Here is a 17,461-nt window from a genome sequence, read left to right on the forward strand (position 1 = left end):
AGGATGAAGGCTTATATTAAAGATGTTGCCACTAGCCAAAGCAATTTTTAAAGCCATCTTTTGGAATTAACTTCAGAGGTTATGCCAGAGTCTTTTTAATAATCTTGGCTTGATGCACATCTTCATCTTTTAGGGATGGACTTGATATTTGGAGAACATCAAAAAGCATTCACAGCCAAATCTTCTAAATAAGGTGCATGATAAACCTGGATGATACCCTTTGAGGTGAAAAATCAGATATAACAAAAAATGACTATAGAATATTGAAAATGATTTGCTGGTAGTTTCAAAGCCCATAAATTAACTTTGAAATCAATTCCAATATAGGAGTGGCCAAAGTGTTTTGAGCAAACACAGTGCCCTTGGAACTTGTAAGTATAGAGTCTGCCAAGGTGACTATTCTAAAAGGAATCACACCAATTTAGATGTTTGTTTAAAAAAATCAATTGCATCACATTATGGGCTCAGTGTAATGTAATAGGAAGAACATGAACATCGAGAGCCAGGCAGATCTACCTCCACCCCTTCAGCTCTAAGTGACCTTGGATAAGTTATTTAAGCTGTCTGAACTTCTGCTTCATAATCAGCAAATGCAGATAATAATTCCCACTGAGACTGACAGAGGGCTAGAAATACAGTATGTAAAATACCACAGATATTGACCTGTGCATAGTTTAGTATTTGTAATTTGTTGTTTGATTTATCTATACACAGCTTCATTTCAAAACAGATCAGAAGTACCTTAGCTACTTGTTTTCCACCCCTCCATAGCCTTATTTAGGAAATGATAACATTAATAAATATACCATGTGCTCAAGTCATTTATATTAACATTATTTTTTCACAATTTTTAAAAACAATCTCAACTTTTAGATTCAGGGGTTACCTGTACAGATTTGTTACCTGGGTATGCTGTATGATGCTGAGGTTTGGCATGTGATTGATGCCATCATCCAAATACTGAGCATACTACCTAATAGTTTTTCAACCCATACCCTCCTCTGTCCTTCCCCACTTCTAGTAGTCCCCACTGTCTATTGTTACCATCTTTATGTCCACGAGTACCCAACGTTTAGTTCCCACTTGTAAGTAAGAACATGTAGTATTTGGTTTTCTGTTCCTGCCTTATTTTGCTTAGGATAATGGCCTCCAGCTGCATGCATGTTCCTATAAGAAAAACATTATTTCACTCTTTTTCATGGCTACATAGTATACCATGGTGTATATGTACCACATTTTCTTTACCCAGCCCACCATCAATGAGCACCTAGGTTAGTTCCATATCTGTGATATTGTGAATAGTACCATGATTAACATAAAAATGCCTGTGACTTTTTGGTAGAACAACATTCCACCAAGAACAATTGTCTTTTAGATATATACAGGATGCATACAATTCCATTGCTGGGTCAAATGGTAGTTCTAAGTTCTTTGAGAAATCTCCAAACTGCTTTCCACAGTGTCTGAACTAATTTACATTCCAACCAATGGTGCATAAATGTTCCCTTTTCTCCACAGCCTCACTGGCATCTGTTGTTGTTTGACTTTTTGTAATAGCCATTCTGACTGGTGTGAAATGGTACCTCATTGTGGTTTTGACTTGCAATTATCTGATGATTAGTGATATTGAATATTTTTTAAAATGTTTGTTGGCCACATGTATGTCTTCTTTTAAGATGTGTTTGTGTCTTTTCCTCATTCTTAATGGGGTTGTTTGGTTTTTGAGATTCTGGATTTTACACCTTTGTCAGATATATAGTTTGCGAATATTTTCACTCATTCTGTAGGTTATCTTTTTACTTTTTTTAAATTGTATTTTAGGTTTTGGGATACATGTGAAGAACATGCAAGATTGTTGCATAGGTGCATACGTGGCAGTGTGATTTGCTGCCTTCCTCCCCTTCACCTATATGTGGCATTTCTCCCCATGCTATCTCTCCCCAACTCCCCACCCCCCACTGTCCCTCCCCTATTTCCCCCCAACAGTCCCCAGTGTATAGTGCTCCCCTCCCTGTGTCCATGTGTTCTCATTGTTCAACACCCCCCTATGAGTGAGAACATGCAGTGTTTGATTTTGTGTTCTTGTGTCAGTTTGCTGAGAATGATGGTTTCCAGGTTCATCTGTGTCCCTACAAAGGACGCGAACTCATCATTTTTGATGGCTGCATAGTATTCCATGGTGTATATGTGCCACATTTTTCCTGTCCACTCTATCATCAATGGGCATTTGGGTTGGTTCCGGGTCTTTGCTATTGTAAACTGTGCTGCAATGAACATTCGTGTGCATGTGTCCTTATAGCAGAACAATTTATAATCCTTTGGATATATACCTAGTAATGGGATTGCTGGGTCAAATGGAATTTCTATTTCTAGGTCCTTGAGGAATCGCCACACTGTCTTCCACAATGGTTGAACTAATTTACACTCACACCAACAGTGTAAAAGTGTTCCTTTTTCTCCACATCCTCTCCAGCATCTGTTGTCTCCAGATTTTTTAATGATCGCCATTCTAACTGGTGTGAGATGGTATCTCAATGTAGTTTTGATTTGCATTTCTCTAATGACCAGTGATGATGAGCATTTTTTCATATGTTTGTTGGCCTCATGTATGTCTTCGTTTGTAAAGTATCTGTTCATATCCTTCGCCCACTTTTGAATGGGCTTGTTTGTTTTTTTCTTGTAAATCTGTTTTAGTTCGTTGTAAATTCTGGATATCAACCCTTTGTCAGATGGGTAGGCTGCAAAAATTTTTTCCCATTCTGTTTGTTGCAGATTCACTCTAATGACTGTTTCTTTTGCCGTGCAGAAGCTGTGGAGTTTGATTAGGTCCCATTTGTCTATTTTGGCTTTTGTTGCCAATGCTTTTGGTGTTTTGGTCATGAAGTCGTTGCCTATGCCAATGTCCTGAATGGTTTTGCCTAGATATTCTTCTAGGGTTTTTATGGTGTTAGGTCTTATGTTTAAGTCTTTAATCCATTTGGAGTTAATTTTAGTGTAAGGTGTCAGGAAGGGGTCCAGTTTCTGCTTTCTGCATATGGCTAGCCAGTTTTCCCAATACCACTTATTAAACAGGGAGTCCTTTCCCCATTGCTTGTTTTTGTCAGGTTTGTCAAAGATCGGATGGTTGTAGATATGTTGTGTTGCCTCCATGGCCTCTGTTCTGTTCCATTGGTCTATACCTCTATTTTGGTACCAGTACCATGCTGTTTTGATTACTGTAGCCTTGTAGTAGAGTTTGATGTCTGGTAGTGTGATGCCTCCCGCTTTGTTCTTTTTGCTTAGAATTGACGTGGCTATGTGGGCTCTCTTTTGGTTCCATATGAAGTTTAAGGTGGTTTTTTCCAGTTCTGTGAAGGTCATTGGTAGCTTGATGGGGATAGCGTTGAATCTGTAAATTACTTTGGGCAGTATGGACATTTTCACGATATTGATTCTTCCTAACCATGAACATGGAATGTTTCTCCATCTGTTTGTGTCCTCTCTTACTTCATTGAGCAGTGGTTTGTAGTTCTCCTTGAAGAGGTCCTTTACATTATTTGTTAGTTGTATTCCTAGGTATTTTATTCTCTTTGTAGCAATTATAAATGGCAGTTCATTCTTGATTTGGCTCTCTTTAAGTCTGTTATTGGTGTATAGGAATGCTTGTGATTTTTGCACATTGATTTTGTATCCTGAGACTTTGCAGAAGTTGCTTATCAGTTTCAGGAGATTTTGGGCTGAGACGATGGGGTCTTCTAGATATACAATCATGTCATCTGCAAATAGAGACAATTTGACTTCCTCCTTTCCTAATTGAATACCCTTTATTTCTTTTTCTTGCCTGATTGCTCTGGCTAGAACTTCCAGTACTATATTGAATAGGAGTGGTGAGAGAGGGCATCCTTGTCTAGTGCCAGATTTCAAAGGGAGTGCTTCCAGTTTTTGCCCATTCAGTATGATATTGGCTGTTGGTTTGTCGTAAATAGCTTTTATTATTTTGAGATACGTTCTGTCAATACCTAGTTTACTGAGGGTTTTTAGCATAAAGCGCTGTTGAATTTTGTCAAAGGCCTTCTCTGCATCAATTGAGGTAATCACGTGGTTTTTGTCTTTGATTCTGTTTATGTGGTGAATTACATTTATAGACTTGCGTATGTTGAACCAGCCTTGCATCCCCGGGATGAATCTTACTTAATCATGGTGGATAAGCTTTTTGATGTGCTGTTGCAATCGGCTTGCTAGTATTTTATTGAAGATTTTTGCATCTATGTTCATAATGGATATTGGCCTGTAGTTTTCTTTTCTTGTTGGGTCTCTGCCGGGTTTTGGTATCAGGATGATGTTGGTCTCATAAAATGATTTGGGAAGGATTCCCTCATTTTGGATTATTTGGAATAGTTTCAGAAGGAATGGTACCAGTTCCTCTTTGTATGTCTGGTAGAATTCGGCTGTGAACCCATCTGGACCTGGGCTTTTTTTGGGTGGTAGGCTCTTAATTGCTGCCTCGACTTCAGACCTTGTTATTGGTCTATTCAGGGTTTTGACTTCTTCCTGGTTTAGGCTTCAGAGGAGGCAACTGTCCAGGAATTTATCCATTTCTTCCAGGTTTTCTAGTTTATGTGCATAGAGTTGTTTGTAATAATCTCTGATGATCGTTTGAATTTCTGTGGAATCTGTAGTGATATCCCCTTTATCATTTAATAAAAAATAAAGCATCTATTTGGTTATTCTCTCTTTTCTTTTTTATTAATCTGGCTAGTGGTCTATTTTGTTCATCTTTTCAAAAAACCAGCTCCTGGATTTATTGATTTTTTGAAGTGTTTTTCATGTCTCTATCTCCTTCAGTTCTGCTCTGATCTTAGTTATTTCTTGTCTTCTGCTAGCTTTTGAGTTTTTTTTTGATCTTGCTCCTCTAGCTCTTTCAATTTTGATGATAGGGTGTCAATTTTAGATCTTTCCTTGCTTCTCATGTGGGCACTTATTGCTATATATTTTCCTCTAGAGACTGCTTTAAATGTGTCCCAGAGATTCTGGTATGTTGTGTCTTCATTCTCGTTGGTTTCAAAGAACATCTTTATTTCTGCCTTCATTTCATTGTTTATCCAGTTAACATTCAAGAGAAAGTTGTTCAGTTTCCTTGAAGCTGTGCAGTTCTGAGTTGGTTTCTGAATTCTGAGTTCTAACTTGATTGCACTGTGGTCTGAGAGACTGTTTGTTATGGTTTCCGTTCTTTTGCATTTACTGAGGAGTGATTTACTCCCAATTATGTGGCCAATTTTAGAGTAGGTGTGATGTGGTGCTGAGAAGAATGTATATTCTGTGGATTTGGGGTGGAGAGTTCTGTGAATGTCTATTAGGTTTGCTTGTTCCAGGTCTGAGTTCAAATCCTGGATATCCTTGTTAATTTTCTGTCTCATTGATCTATCTAATATTGACAATGGGGTGTTAAAATCTCCCACTATTATTGAATGAGAGTCTAAGTCTCTTTGTAAGTCATTAAGAACTTGCCGTATGTAAGTCATTAAGAACTTACCCTTATGGGTGCTCCTGTATTAGGTGCATATATATTTAGGATCGTTAGCTCTTCTTGTTGCATTGATCCTTTTACCATTATGTAATGTCCTTCTTTGTCTCTTTTGATCTTTGTTGCTTTAAAGTCTATTTTTTCAAAGATGAGAAATGCAACTCCTGCTTTTTTTTGCTCTCCATTTGCTTGGTAAATCTTCCTCCATCCCTTTATTTTGAAACTTTGTGTATCCTTGCATGTGAGATGGGTTTCCTGGATACAGCACACTGATGGGTTTTGGCTTTTTATCCAATTTGCCAGTCTGTGTCTTTTGATTGGGGCATTTAGTCCATTTACATTTAGGGTTAATATTGTTATGTGTGAATTTGATCCTGCCATTTTGATGCTAGCTGGCTGTTTTGCCCATTGGTTGCTGCAGATTCTTCATTGTGTTGATGCTCTTTACCATTTCATGTGTTTTTGGAGTGGCTGGTACTGATTGTTCCTTTCTATGTGTAGTGCCTCTTTCAGGAACTCTTGTAAAGCAGGCCTGGTGGTGATGAAATCTCTGAGTACTTGCTTGTTCACAAAGGATTTTATTTTTCCTTTACTTATGAAGCTTAGTTTGGCTGGATATGAAATTCTGGGTTGAAAGTTCTTTTCTTTAAGGATGTTGAATATCGGCCTCCACTCTCTTCTGGCTTGTAGTGTTTCTGCTGAGAGATCTGCTGTGAGTCTGATGGGCTTCCCTTTGTGGGTAACCCGACCTTTCTCTCTGGTTGCCCTTAGTATTTTCTCCTTCATTTCAACCCTGGTGAATCTGACGATTATGTGCCTTGGGGTTGCTCTTCTAGAGGAATATCTTTGTGGTGTTCTCTGTATTTCCTGGACTTGAATATTGACCTGCCTTGCTAGGTTGGGGAAGTTTTCCTGGATAATATCCTGAAGAGTATTTTCCAGCTTGGATGCATTCTCTTCATCACATTCAGGTACACCTATCAAACGTAGATTAAGTCTTTTCACATAGTCCCATATTTCTTGTTGACTTTGTTCATTCCTTTTTACCCTGTTTTCTCTAATCTTGCCTTCTCATTTTATTTCATTGAGTTGCTCTTCGACCTCTGATATCCTTTCTTCTGTTTGGTCAATTCGGCTGTTGAAACTTGTGCATGCTTCGCGAAGTTCTCGTGTTGTGTTTTTCAGCTCCATCAATTCACTTATATTCCTCTCTAAGTTGTCCATTCTCATTAGCATTTCATCAAATCTTTTTTCAAGGTTCTTAGTTCCTTTGCATTGGGTTAGAACATGTTCTTTTAGCTCATGGAAGTTTCTTATTACCCACTTTCTGACGGCTGATTCTGTCATTTCATCACACTCATCCTCCATCCAGTCTTGTTCCCTTGCTGGTGAAGAGTTGTGATCCCTTGTAGGAGGAGAGGTGTTCTGGTTTTGGGTGTTTTCATCCTTTTTGCGCTGGTTTCTTCCCATCTTTGTGGATTTATCCACCGTCAACTTTGTAGTTGTTGACTTTCTGATTGGGTCTCTGAGTGGACGTCCTGTTTGTTGATGATGAAGTTATTTCTGTTTCTTAGTTTTCCTTTTAACTGTCTGGCCTCTCTGCTATAGGACTGCTGAGGTCCACTCCAGGCCCTGCTTGCCTGGGGATCACTTGCAGCAGCTGCCGAACAGTAAAGGTTGCTACCAGTTTCTTCTGCTTTGTCCCAGAAGGATACCTGCCAAATGTCAGTCTGAGCTCTCCTTTATGAGGTGACTCTTTGGATATATGGGGGTCAGGGAGCTGCTTAAGGAAACATTCTGTCTGTTATAGTAGCTCAAGTGCTGAGCTGTGAGCTCCGTTGTTCATTCAGAGCTGCTGGGCAGGTCAGTTTAAGTCTGCAGCAGCAGAACTCATAAACCCCTTTTTTTCCCCAGGTGTTCTGTCCCAGGGAGTTAGGGCTTTATGAGTTTCCGCTGTGCTGCTGCCTTTTTTTTTTTTTCTTCAGGGCTACCCTGCCCACAAGGAGGCAGCCTAGTCACTCTCTGCCTGCAGAGGCTTCACTGAGCTGCTGTGGGCTCTGCCCAGCTGCCGTGTGAACTTCCCTGCAGTCCTGTTTATATGGATGTAGTTAGAACTGCCTCGGCAATGGTGGCCCACCTCTGTAATGACAAGCTCTCTCTGTAATGGTGGGTTGCCTCAGCAACGGCAGGCTGCCTCAGCTATGGCGGACTGCCTCTGTAGTGGTGGAGTGCCTCAGTAATGGCGGACGCCCCTCTCCCACAGAGCTGGACCATCCCAGGTTCAGCTGTGCTTGCTGTGAAACTCTCAACACGGAGCATTTCCAGTTGCTGTTTTTTTGTTTTTGTTTTTGTGGGGGTGGGACCAGCCGGGCCTGATCACCTGGCTCCCTGCCTCAGAGCCTTTTGTTATTTAGTTGAACAGTCAGCTCTCTCCCAGGTGTCATGGTTGCCTGTTGAATAGGTGCCGGGATCTGTGTGATTTCCCGTGCGGCAACCCACTGTGCCGGCTGAAACTGCGGCTCTGAGATTTGTGGTGCTTTTTTGCCCGGGAATCTCCTGGCCTGGCTCCCTGTTTCAGCTCCCCTTGCTGGCTAAGTGGGGACACAATCCGTTTACTCTGCAGTGGGGACCGGTGCACCGGGGCACAGGCAAAACTGCTGCGCCAGCCAAAACAGCTGCGCTGGCGACCCGTGGAGCTCCTCTGCCTGGGAATCTCCTGGTCTGTGGGCAATAAAAATCCGTCTGGAAACGCAGCGTCCACTCACCCTCTGCACTTTCACTGGGAGCTGCAATCCTGAGCTGCTCCCAACTGGCCATCTTGCATCTCTCCACTCAGCAGATTCCTAAAAGGGCTCTTTTTACTTTGTTGATAGTTTCTTTTGCTTTGCAGACGCTCTTTAATTAGGTCCCACTTGTCAATATTTGTTTTTGTTGTGATTGCTTTTGAGAACTTCATCATAAATTCTTTCCCAAGGCTGATGTGGTGTTCCCAAGACCAAATGATATTTTCTAGATTTTCTTCTAGGAGTCTTATAGTTTGATATTTTGAATTTATCTTTAATCCACCTTAATTTTTTACATGGTGAAAAGTAGGGGTCCAGTTTCATTCTTCTGCATATCGCTAGGCAGCAATCCCAGCACCATTTATTGAACAAGACGTCCTTTCTCCATTGCTTATTTTTCTTGACTTCAACTAAAAGTTAGATGGCTGTAGGTGTGCGGCTATATTTCTGAGTTCTCTATTCTGTTACATGCATCTATGTGTCTGTTTTTGTACCAGTGCCATGATGTTTTGGTCCCTGTGGCCTTATAGGATAGTTTGAAGTCTGGTAATGTGATGCCTCTGGCTTTGGTCTTTTTGTTTAGGATTGGCCATTCAGGCTCCTCTGTGGTTCCATATAAATTTTAGAATAGTTTTCTCTAGTTCTGTGAAAAATGATGTTGGTAGTTTGATAGGAATAACATTGAATCTGTAAATTCCTTTGGGTAGTATGGCCATTTCAATTATATTGATTCCTTTCAATCTATAATCATGGAATGTTTTACCATTTGTTTGTGTCATCTAGGATTCTTTTTGAAATGTCTTATAGTTCTTGTAGAGATTTTTCTCCTTCTTAGATAAATGTATTCCTAGCTTTTTGGGGGGTGGGCAAGCATTTGAAATGGAATTGAGTTATTGATTTGGCTCTCAGGTTGAATGCTATTGGTGTATAGACATGCTACTGATTTTTGTACATTGATATCATGTCTTGAAACTTTGCTGAAGTCATTTATCAGTTCTAGGAGTCTGGAACATTATCAGTTTGGCAGAGTCTTTAGGGTTTTCTAGATATAGAATCACACTGTCAAAGAAGAGAGATAGTTTGACTTCTTTTCCTATTTTGATGCCTTTGATTTCTTTCTCTTGCCTGATTGCTCTGGTTAGGACCTCCAATACTATGCTAACTAGGTGGTGACGGTGAGCATTCTTGTGTTATTCTAGTTCTCAAAGATAATGCTTCCAGTTTTTTGCCCATTCAGTATGATGTTGGATGTGGTTTTGTCTCCTTTTTTGTAGATGGCTCTTATTATTTTGAGATATGTTCCTTTGATGCCTAGTTTTTTAAGGGCTTTTATCATGAAGGGATGTTGTATTTCATCAAAAGCTCTTTTTCACATCTGTTGAGATGATCATAATTTTGGTTTTCAATTCTGTTTATGTGGTGAACCTTATTTATTGATTTGCATATGTTGAACTAACCTTGCATCACAGCAATGAAGCCTACTTGATCATGGTGAATTAACTTTTTTATATGCTGTTGGATTTAGTTTGCTGGTATTTTGTGGAGGATTTTTGTGTCTATGTTTGTCAGGGATATGGGCCTCTAGTTTTCTTTTTCCATTGTGTCTTTTCCAAGTTTTGGTATCAGGATGATGCCTGGCTTTGTAGAATGAGTTAGGGACTCCCTCTTCCATAATTTTTTAATAGTTTCAGTAGAATTGGTACCAGCTCTTTGCATATTTAGTAGAATTCGGCTGTGAATCCATCTGTTACAAGGCTTTTTTCAGTTAGTGGCATTTTTAAAAATTATTATTGATTCAGTTTTGGAACTTGATATTGGTTTGTTCAAGATTTGAATTTCTTTCTGATTCAATCTTGGGAAAGTGTGTGTTTCCAGGAATTTATCCATTTCCTCTAGTTTTTCTAGTCTGTGTGTATAGAGGTACTCTTAATAGTCTCTGAGGATCTCTTGCATTTCTGTGTGATTGGTTATAATGTCACCTTTGTAATTTCTGATTGTACTTATTTGGTTCTTCTCTCTTTTCTTCTTTGTTTATCTAGCTAGCAGTCTATCAATCTTGTTTATCCTTTCAAATAACCAACTTTTGGCTTTACTGATTCTTTGTATAGATTTTTGGGTCTCAATTTTCTTCATTTTTGCCCTGATTTTAGTTATTTCTTCTTTTCTGCTAGCTTTGTTCTTGTTTGTCTAGTTCCTCTAGGTATGATGTTAGATTGTTAATTTGAGACCTTTCTAAGTTTTTGAGGTAGGCCTTTAGCACTACAAACTCTCCTTTTAACACTGCTTTTGCTGCATCCCAAAGATTTTGGCATCTTGTGTTTCTCTTTTAATTTATTTCAGAGAATGTTTTGATTTCTGCCTTAATGTCATCATTTACCCAAAAGTCATTCAGGAGCAAGTTGCTGAATTTCCATGTAGCTATATAGTTTTGAGAGATCTTCTTGGTATTGATTTTTATTTTATTTCATTGTGATCTAAGAATATGGCTGGTATGATTTTGATTTTTTTTAATTCATGGAGACTTGCTTTATGGCCAAGCATGTATTTGATCTGGGAGTATGTTCCATGTGCATGCGGATGAGAAGGATGTACAGTCTGTGGCTGATGGGTGAAATATTCTGTAGATGTCTATTAGGTCCAATTGGTGAAACGTAGAATTTAAGTCCAGGATTTCTTTGTTAGTTTTTTTGTTTTGATGATCTGTCTAACACTGTTAGTGGGGTGTTGAAGTCTCCTACTACTATTGTATGGCTATGTCTTTTCATAGATCTAGAAGAACTTGTTTTATGAATCTGGGTGCTCTAATGTTGGGTGTATATATATATAAATTTATGATAGTTAAGACTTCTGAATGTGCTAAAAGGGACAGTTTATTGGAAATCCTCATTAATGATTACTTAAGGAAAGACTAACTAAAGTAATTTACAGCCTCCCCTTCTATCAATCCCAAATCAACATGAGCCTCTGCTTCACATTATGAGATACCTGGATTCAACCGCTAAATTATGAACCATTCTATTTCTAAATGGTGCACTGAAGTGAAATTCCCTCTTTTTGTTCACCTTTTTCAGCCAAGCTGTAAAGCATTCTAGAACCATGGTCCAGAAAGCCATCTGCGCTTCACCACTGGTAACCTGGAGACCCTCATCCTGTAGCCAGCATGCTACAGCACTCCTTCTTCATGTTTTGCAGGAGCACCTGAGGAGGGGACTATCCTGCATGAGTCTTCCAGGTCATCCAAATAGAGGGAAAGAGATTTTCTTCATCAGCTGCTCTTCCTTCCTTTGCCTCTGCCTCTGCCTCTGCCTCCCTTTAGAGGCACATGGTTCATTATCAAGGACATTGATTAGATGACATCACTTCTTTCCTAAGCTTGCTTAGGATGCTCACTACCTCATGAAATCCAGAACCCATAAGAACAGCAGCCCTTAATATGATTCAAAAGGTGTTACAATTGTTGACATTGTTTTAACTCTAGGCTCCCTTTGTATCTCGAGCATATTTCCATTTTGCACTTATCACCAGGTATCATCACTATCAAAGCTGTCTGCCCTGTAGGCAGGAACCATGGTTTAGAAACTCTTACATCCCCTTTGCCTTGCACAATAACTGGGTACATGTTCGATAAATGCCCATTGGATCAACACACTCAAATGCAGGAGAACGTTGAATCATTTGCATTCTTTAGACACTTAAAGTATCAGAAGTTGAAGGAGTTTGCCTGGGTAAATAAGGGCAGAAAAGATTTAAGATGGAAAGAAGAAATGAGTTTTTCTCCAAAGGCTGATCATGCCAATGTTTAGAAGTCTATAAGGCCCCAACTATTGGGTAGGAGGGGTGAGGAATAAAGATTTTTTCTTTTTCAGTTACTAAAAATTCCTTGACTGCCTTCTGTACACCCTCTGTACTTGGCACCAGAAAATCAAAGATACGTGACAAGACGTCTTTTCGTAAGGACTTCATACTTATAAAGAATTACTACTCAGAATGATAGAAGCCATGATAAATTTTATATAAATATATGTATATATATACACATACACACACATATATATATAATGGTGTGAGTGTGTGTGAGAGGCAGAGAGAAAGGGAAAGGAAGAGAGAGAGAGAGAAAGCACAGTGGGCACAAAGGGAGGCTTAGTTGGGCCTTACTAATCCCCTGCTTAAGCTCCCCAGTAGCATACCACTACACTTGAAATAAATCCACACCCTTTACCATGGTGTACCAGACTCTGCCCAACTCAGTCCCTTCCCATCTCTTTGACCCCATCTCCCATCATACTGTCCCTTACACTCCACACCTGCCTGCAAACATTAGTTCTGTCCTTGAATACAACTGATCCTTTCTCACCTCAAGGCCCTTGCCCTCAGATCTTCACAAGGCCACCTCTTTCTTGATTATTCAGACCTCAACTCAAATACCTCATTCTCTGGGTGATATCTACATAATGCCCTCTCCTCAGTCATTTTCTATGACATTACTCTGTTGTATTTGCTTCATAAAATGTTTCCCTATGAAGTTATCTTGTTTACTTATTTACATTATTATTGTCTGCCCTTTTTTCCCTCTGCCCCTAACCCAATGCACCAGAATGGGGACTTCCTGAAAGCAGGGAAGCCTCCTCTGGCTTGCTCACTGTTCTGTCCCATTGCCTCTAATGTACCTGGAGGAAGGCACCTAATTGACATTCATCAAGTATGATCTTGCCCTGGAGAAGACAAGAAGATTCACCAAAGAAAAGTTATAGGTTAAAATTTGGCATGAATAGGGAGGGCAGTTAGGGCCAGCACCAGGACTTTGGCTGTTAGAAAAGTCACTTCACCTGGGGTGAAGTGTGGAGATGGACTAAAGGGGTAAAGCATCCCAAGGGCTTTGTTGGCCAGGAATAGAACTCAAGAGCCCAGACCCCAGAGCTAGAGTGCAGGGATCAAATGCCAGGGGCCTCTTTTACCAGATTATGACCTGGGACAATCAACCAACATTTCTGTGCCTCCATTTCCTCATTTTCAGAAGAGCTGATAATGGCAGAACTCCTCATTGGCTAGTGTAAGGATTAAATGAGTCATGTGGAAAATGCCTAGTAGTACCTGAGACATAGTTAGCTAAGCATTTATACTATGCTCTAGAAGGGAATCGCTGAAGAGTTTGAAGAGTAGGGTTATGGGATTCAGATTTGTATTTTATAAAGATCATCAGGCTGGCAGTGAGGAGGATGGACTGGAGGAGGCTGATAAATCAGAGTCAAGGAAACAACCAGGTAGTCAAGACAGACCAAGACAAAGCAGTAAGGCTGATCCAAGAGTTATTAAGACAGTGGATTCTGGCATCAGTTTGAGGAGGGAGATGAGAGAAGGAGATGATTCAGGGGGTGGCTGGTGGTGCCATTTGCCCATACAGGAAATACAGGAGGGAATCCAGTTTGAGAGCCAGAGTGGGGAGGGAGGGTGAGGAGGTGTGATTTCTTCAGGTGCGATTTCTGGCTAAGTTGAAGTGTTATGGGAACTCCAGGTAGAGCTTCCCAGAGAGAAAACGCCCACATCTTTCTGATCACAATATGACCCTAACATAATTAGCACTGTACTTATCAGTACTTAATAAATATTAATCACTTAATATTTGGTATTTAAAATTTTTGCTTTTGAAGAAAATACTAAGAAACATTTTTGTTCATATTCAAGTTTTTTTCTTTTAGATTCTATATGTAGAATTACTGGGGCAAAAGTTATGTTACCTTTTGAAGACTTGAATTCATCTTGCTATAAATTGCTTTTCTAAAATTTTATACCAATATATACTCCCATAATAACCTAGGATTTTTAAAAAGCAGCTTAAATATTTTTTATAAATACCACTCCCAAAGTTGCCAGCGTATGGAGAACAGTTTTCTTGTGTGTAGGGACGAACCTGAGCATCAACTTCAGCTCCTTCCTTAAAAGTTGACTGATATGTTTGCTATCCCTTTCTGTGAATGCTTGCTTTGTGTTTATTAGAATTAGATTTGTACGTTATGAAACCAATGTATATTTAATGAAAATATATCTGTTATCTTTTGTAGAAAGTCCTTATGAAGGAAACTTGGGTATGCTGTTCTTGTCCATGTATTATACTGAGCTGAATATTTGTTTTGTGTTTCTCATAATCCACTGGAGGCTATTTAACTGGGTGGCCTGCAGCACCAACACTGGCCTCTTCTGTTTAGAGCAGGGGTCTCTAACCACAGGCTATGGACCCATATTGGTCCATGGCCTGTAGGAACCTGGCTGCACAACAACAGGTGAGTGAGCACTGCTACCTGAGCTCCACCTCCTGTCACATCAGCAGCAGCATTAGATTCTCATAGGGGCATGAACCTTATTGTGAACTGCACATGTGAGGGATCTGGGTCATGCACTCCTTATTAAAATCTAATGCCCGATAATCTGAGGTGGAACAGTTTCAATCATCCCCCATCCCACCCCACCCTGCCACTGGTTTACAGCCTTAACCATCCAACAAGATTTAAAGGGAGACTCATACTTGCTTTTGGAAGACTTTTTTTTTCTCTCTCTCTCTTAAATTTTTTATTTCCATAGGTTATTGGGGAACAGGTGGTGTTTGATTACATGAGTAAGTTCTTTAGTGGTGATTTGTAAGATTTTGATGCACCCATCCCCTAAACAGTATACACTGCACCCTATTTGTAGTTTTATCCCTCACCCCTCTCCCACCCTTCCCCCAAATCCCAAAAGTCCATTGTATTTTTCTTTCTTTCTTTTTTTTAATTGCATTTTAGGTTTTGGGGTACATGTGAAGAACATGCAAGATTGTTGTATAGGTACACACGTGGCAGTGTGATTTGCTGCCTTCCTCCCCTTCACCTATATCTGGCATTTCTCCCCATGCTATCCCTCCCCAACTCCCCACCCCCCGCTGTCCCTCTCCTATTTCCCCCCAACAGACCCCAGTGTGTAGTGCTCCCCTCCCTGTGTCCATGTGTTCTCATTGTTCAACACCCGCCTATGAGTGAGAACATGCAGTGTTTGATTTTCTGTTCCTGTGTCAGTTTGCTGAGAATGATGGTTTCCAGGTTCACCCATGTCCCTACAAAGGACATGAACTCATCGTTTTTGATGGCTGCATAGTATTCCATGGTGTATATGTGCCACATTTTCCCTGTCCAGTCTATCATTGATGGGCATTTGGGTTGGTTCCAGGTCTTTGCTATTGTAAACTGTGCTGCAATGAACATTCGTGTGCATGTGTCCTTATAGTAGAACGATTTATAATCCTTTGGATATATACCCAGTAATGGGATTGCTGGATCAAATGGAATTTCTATTTCTAGGTCCTTGAGGAATCGTCACACTGTCTTCCACAATGAACTAATTTACACTCCCACCAACAGTGTAAAAGTGTTCCTATTTCTCCACATCCTCTCCAGCATCTGTTGTCTCCAGATTTTACTTAGTCCACAGTCACTGTTGTCAGGAGTTAATGGGAGGAGCCCACAATTTTTCAAAAGAGGCCGGGTCTAATTTATATGAAGTGGGACTCATGTGAAGTAGAGAAGCAATAAAAGTTGTTCTTCTCTTGTAAACTATGATTCTTTTCTTCTAGCAAGCATCAATCGGGGTAGATCCATTAAAGAATGGGGGAAACATGATACTTCTGCTTAAATGTGGACTTGGTAGCTCCAAAATGGCCTTTTTTGCTATTGGGATGGTCATCAATGCTCGAAGGAAATTGCTGTGGTTGTGACGGGGAGCTGAGTAGAATATAATGCATCTCACTACTAGAGTCAATCCGATATCCCTGGTCCTCCTGGGGCTGTCTGCTATAACATTTAAGAGTTCACTTCCCATCAATTTTGTCTATTTGTAAGAGAAGCTCTCCAAAAGAACATAATAGCAAGTTTACACATACTGTTGAGCCCATTTACCACAGGGATCTCAAAATCACAGGGGTCCTGCCTGTTTTGTTGTTGTTCTTTACATTCTCTGTGTCTGTTTCTATATACTGCACAGAATATACTATAGAGCTATTTTGTGATAAAAATTGATAGAGGTTGAAAGCAAATCTTTCTCTCAAGCTACAAATTTCTCTGAAAATAGAATGAGACCTACCCATATTTAAAAAAAAAATACACCTCTTATCCCGTTCTAGCTATAATGGCAATTCATAAAAATCACAGATTTTTAAATGCAGGTTATATGGGGGAAGTGACTATAGTCCTTCCCTGGAATCTTTGGGGTTGGTTTCAGGACCCCAGTGGATATGAAAATCCATTATTAAATGGCATATTTGCATATGACCTATGCACATTCTCCCATATACTGTGAATCATCTCTAGATTTCTTATGTAATATGATATAAATGCTATGTAAATCAGTTATGCTTTATTTATCCTTGCATTATTTTTTATTGTTGTATTGTGTTGGGTTTTTTTTTCTGAAGATTGTCGTCCGTGGTTGGTTGAATCCTGGATGCTGAATGCGCACCAGGGAAGCCTGACTATTAGGAACCAGCTGCTGTATAACGCTGGCCTCTAGGAAGAAAAAGTGTCTCCTGGTCAAACAAGTTAGGGAAACCCTGTATCCTGCATCTTCCTCCTTCTGGACTGTAACTCACCATTTTCCAAACTTATTTGATCATGGAGTCTTTTTTACCCTGTGTAATAGCTGTTAACATCCTGCATGTAGGAAATGAGCCCAGTCACACCATGGAGGTCCAGAAAATTAAGCCACTTGCCCGAGATCACAGAGTCAGTAATAACAGAGCCAGGGCAGGATCCCTCTGCTAGCTGGCAGCCACCGTCCGAATGGCTGCATATGTGTGTCACCAGCAATGGCTTCAAAAGGTGTTCAAGGTTATTATTATTATTATTATTTTGAAATTGATTTAAAGAGTGATTTCTAAAGTTACTAGGATCCTAGTTTAATTTGGAGAGATTTATCTGTTAGCAGATGGAAAATGTGTCAATTGGCCCATTCAATTTAGTAGTACTCTTTATTCAGATACACCAGAAATGGGACCTGAATAGTGTGCGTGAAGAACAAAATGTTCCTGAGGCACTCAGTCTGAGGGATGGGGAAGGGAGAAAGCCAATAAGCAATTAAACAAGTAGATATGTAATTACAAATTATGATGCATGCTATGTATGTGCTGTCAGATTGAGCTTAAATTTGCAGTCAT

General features: G+C 39.9%; 1 protein-coding gene across 2 annotated transcripts in view; it reads left to right on the forward strand.

Moving 5' to 3' along the window:
• APBA1 (amyloid beta precursor protein binding family A member 1) overlaps positions 1-17,461 on the forward strand; it is a 222,954-nt gene that overhangs the window by 136,141 nt on the left and 69,352 nt on the right. The gene's annotated exons all lie outside the window — the stretch shown is intronic.

This window comes from Aotus nancymaae, unplaced genomic scaffold (assembly GCF_030222135.1).
Source record: "Aotus nancymaae isolate 86718 unplaced genomic scaffold, 86718_ANA_hifiasm-v0.15.2.pri h1tg000041l, whole genome shotgun sequence".
Lineage (NCBI taxonomy): Eukaryota > Metazoa > Chordata > Mammalia > Primates > Aotidae > Aotus > Aotus nancymaae.